At 38.4% G+C, this 4,596-nt stretch overlaps 1 long non-coding RNA gene across 1 annotated transcript; it reads right to left on the minus strand.

Annotated features, from left to right (window-relative positions):
* Positions 1 to 1,212: 1,212 nt before the first annotated feature.
* LOC110892177 lies at positions 1,213 to 3,569 on the minus strand. The gene is made up of 3 exons (XR_002565895.2): positions 2,998 to 3,569; positions 1,840 to 1,890; positions 1,213 to 1,365 (listed from the first exon to the last, which is right to left on the minus strand). It is a non-coding gene; the product is annotated as an uncharacterized LOC110892177 (long non-coding RNA).
* Positions 3,570 to 4,596: the final 1,027 nt, after the last annotated feature.

Raw genomic sequence — 4,596 nt, forward strand, 5'->3', positions numbered from 1 at the left:
AGGGGGGGGGGGTTTCGAGAGAGATGAGGCGACCGTCCAAAATTGAGAAAAATAGAGTTTGTTTTGGTAAATTAGGGATTATTAAATATCAATACATAATTAGTATACGTATACAAAAGGTTTAATGTTGGGCCAAGCTAATGAAAGGGGAATGGGTGGGCCGAAGGGTAATGGATAGCATGCATAAATAACCTGGGCTGGATCATTAATGTGTGGTGGCCCAAATATATTAACATGTAACGTTTAACAAAAGTTACGTATAACAAAGGTTCATACTTAATGAGGTTAACACACGTTTAGGTTTAAGTTCAAACTAATCTGAAATTGCATAAGGTCAATCTGAAATTCTGCCAACAACGGCACCACTACGATGATCTTAAATTGATAAGGATTCTCTACTGGAGAGAGGGGACGCACGATTTTCCGTTTGCAGAGAATGCACACTCACAACATTCCAAAAGAGGGTATTAACGCAGAAAGGAAAAAAAATGACAGAAAGAGTAAGCACGCAAGGTTTCAATCAATAGTTGCTACGTCCGTTTCCTCGTCCACTCATGTTTCTATATATAGAAATGAACTAATTTAGGGGTCGAAAACAAGGAAAGTGTTCAGGTTTATCACGTTAAGAACAATTAACTACCATATTCATACACAAACAGGGAAGAACCCCTCTCACACTCGTTAAGCCTCATTGGGATTTGCATGCACCACGCGTTATTATTATGTGTGCACCCATGATAATAAGGCGGTTTGCATGCTCCTCTCGATGCTTCTTAACTTATGTCTGAAGTTTCTCCCACCCCAATCAACACAAAATAAGCACTACTAACAAATTTAGAATTTACTAGATGCAAGTGTTATGCTGCACTATCAATGTGTCATGATGCCTACCATGTCATATCGTGCATGCTATAAATATAGTTACGTTTACTAGGCATATAAAGCATAATCTAAGGAGGAACGAACCTTGCAGTCTGAAGCTGTGTGTCATGGTCATTGTTTGATTCAATTCGGTTATAGTCTGGTTTTATGAAAACATTTTTAAAACCGAGTTCTCTATAACCAGTGGCTCTGATACCAAACTGTCACACCCCCAAATTACCACCTAGGGCGTGTCCCCATTGGAGGTGCAACGATCCAACAAAGAGCCACCAATCATATCAAACACAAGTTATAATGTAAATAAAATATCCAATAAAAAGAATTGTATCGTTTGAAAGTTAAACCAAAACCAAAGTACTGAGCGGAAGCACAAAAGTATAAATGTATAAATGTGTCGAAACCCAATCAACATAAATGTTCATCATGACCATAACCACTCCAGCAGCATCAGACGGCAAGTTCCCAAGTTCCTTCAGTAATTACCTACAAGCATGTAAACAAGTGTGTCAGACTACGCTGGTGAGTTCAAGGTTTGTGTTTGTTTACCAAGTTGTGTTACCGATCAAGTGAGTGAAATAGTTTGCAAAATGATGTGTTGTTCGTTGTTATGTTGTTTGATGTTTCGATGTTTTGATGTTGTTATTACTCGAGTACCGAATGGCCAGATGATATGTGATTGCCAACCCCAATGCCTCTATCAAAGCATTGGTCATGTTTTAAGGTAATTAGTTCACGCCCGTTCCCCTTGAACGTCGTGAGGGTGCCAAACCTAATAGCGCTATCAACTAATAACCCCCGTTGCCCTACAAGCAACGTGCCGGTAGATGTAGTGGTCTTACAGTGATAGAAAAACAGAGTACAATAACCAACATCCCGTTACCCATGCATTCCTTATCGGAACGTTACCCGTTAACCCTTCGCTGGGATCCATGCTTGAGAAAAGAGCAATGAACTCACCTTTGGTTTGCTCGGTATGTTATTCACGTATTCAAGTTGATCAATCAAGTCCTAGCATGAGTACCAGTATCTATCAGTTTCAAGTTTACTTATACGTTGCTCACATTTACACGCATAGTATACATTCAACAACAAACATGATATATCACTTAATCACTCAGTGCACGTAGCGGTTCATAACACATATTCAGGTTAACAAGCTATCATACAGCAACACATGTAGTATATACATATAACTCGGTATCACGCCAGTATATTCCAAATAAAAGGGATCCACAATTAAAGTCAAACATTTATATATATTTATACAATAATCGGCCCCACAGGTAATCGACCTAATACACAGTTAACTTGGAGGATCTATATTTATTACACCACAATTAATATTTATTATGTGACTATCATTTCCATCCAACATATTCTACAATTAACTTATTGAGTTCCTGTAACATGCAGGAATATTTAAAGCATTCACCAAGTAGTCATTCACATATTAGCTACAGCATGCAATAACAGTTGATGTGTTTCACGAATTCACATATCTCAAACATATATATACTGGTCAGTTAATATAACCTCTACAAACATGCCTTCCCTACTATGTTTGTGAGCTGACGAGCAGCCATCTCGCGGCCCAGTCAACATGTACGGCCCAATCACGTGCGACACACCTGGCCCGTAACCCCGTAACATTTGCAAACAATTTGACAGTTTCAAATCAGATCAAACAGCAATCCTTTATCCATAATTATTCACATTCCTACGAATCCTAATCTGTAGGTGTTTATCAAAATAAACAAAATCACAAAGATTATCATCGATTTACCTGAATATGATTATGCACAATTATATCAATTATAATCACCCTAATCATTCCATCATTTAATAATAACAGTGGTCAACCCAATCACCAATAGGATAATGTATTCATAGTGTTTCTGTCAGACCCTAAGATTCATGCAACTCTAGTTACCAACCATTCATGCGACCCAAACATATACATTCAAATCCGGTTCATGTAAACGTACGGTTCATGTGCATATCATCAGTTAAGGCACATCATTCATGTCTAGCAAAGTTTTCTAGTAACCCTAGATCATATCAAATTATAACAAATAATTAATGAACATCAATATTCAAACGTAGAATGTTACTGACCGGAAATTATTAACCAGGAAAAAGAAAAAGATGTACGCTGCCACTACTTTTTCCGAATCCGAGAACCGAATCGAACAACCTGACTCGGGACTGTACCAAGACTCGAGCCCCATCTGCTCCACTTATTGAACTGAACTTAAGCCGAAACGTCGAACCCAACTGAACCGAGATTCCACTGAGTTCGAACCAAACGTAAAACAAACCCGAACCAAGAATCTGACCGAGTGGACTCGAGATTCGTCCACTGCTGTCACGAGTCAATACGGAGAAACTCATCGAATAAAACAAAGCCATCGTCGCCGTTGTGCTTCGTCGAGACTCGTCGCCGCTGCATCTATCTCTCTCTCTCTGCTGTTTGTGTCGCCGTACGTCACCCCTTGTGGTTCCAGGTTTGTGATCGAGAGAAAGAGATGGGCTAGGTGTGCATCCGATAAGATAACACCGGCCGGAGTAGTGACCGGAGTCCGATCAAGGTTTTCTTGTGTGAGAGGGAGAGATGGTGAGGATTTTGTTGTTATGTTAATGTGTTTTGGCAGTAGAGATCGAGAAAGAGGGTGTGGGGATCAAATATGTGTGCGGCTGAAATCTTATAGAGGGATTGGGGTTTTTGTGTTTTTTTTTTTTAAAGTAAGGGATATAAGGATTCTTATATAGTTTAGGGTTTAGGTTTAAGAAGTAGAGTTGGGCCTAGCCAAAGTGTATGGATTAAATGTCAAGCTAAAGCCAACAGGCCCGATTAAAATTAACTATATGTTTATATTCAAAACTCTCGTTGCGGGTTATTATTATTCGATAACCAAACAATAATAATAATACTGAAAAGATTACTCCTCTCGACGATCACGGTCGAGAGTACAGGTTGTCACAATATATGAGTTAGGAAGGGGAAATATGTAATTGATTTTTTTGGTTGGGGAAATACGTAATAAGACAGCTTAGGAGGGGGAAATATGTAAAAAACCCTATATATAGGAAGTACCAGCGGCGTATCCACCATGCTTGTATCATATCACACACGCCTCGTTACTTAAATCACTTACTCAAACCAAACCATCAAGATGTAATGTTTAACTATTGTAGAAATGTTTATGTATAGTCAAATGTCTATTGTCAAATGTAAATCATGTCAACAGATACAACTGGTTCACACGGTTCAATGGTTACGAACGGTTCATATAATCAAAGGGTTAAGACGGTTCACATAGTCAAATGGTTACAACGATTCAAAATGTTGTATAATGTGTTCATATGCTGGATGAGCATATGCAACAGAAAGGCAATGTAGAATAATGTATTAAGTATGCACACAATGGGCTTACGTAGCATGAAATGTATTGTAAAGTGATGTACTAAGTATGCACACAATGGGCGTACATAGCATGAAATGTATTGTAAAGTGATGTACTAAGTATGCACACAATGGGCATACATAGCAAAAAATGTATTGTAAAGTGATGTATTAAGTATGCACACAATGGGCATACATAGCATAAAATGTATTGTAAAGTGATGTACTAAGTATGCACACAATGGGCATACATAGCATAAAATGTATTGTAAAGTGATGTACTAAGTATGCACACAATGGGCATACATAGC

This window comes from Helianthus annuus, chromosome 11 (genome assembly GCF_002127325.2).
Source record: "Helianthus annuus cultivar XRQ/B chromosome 11, HanXRQr2.0-SUNRISE, whole genome shotgun sequence".
NCBI lineage: Eukaryota > Viridiplantae > Streptophyta > Magnoliopsida > Asterales > Asteraceae > Helianthus > Helianthus annuus.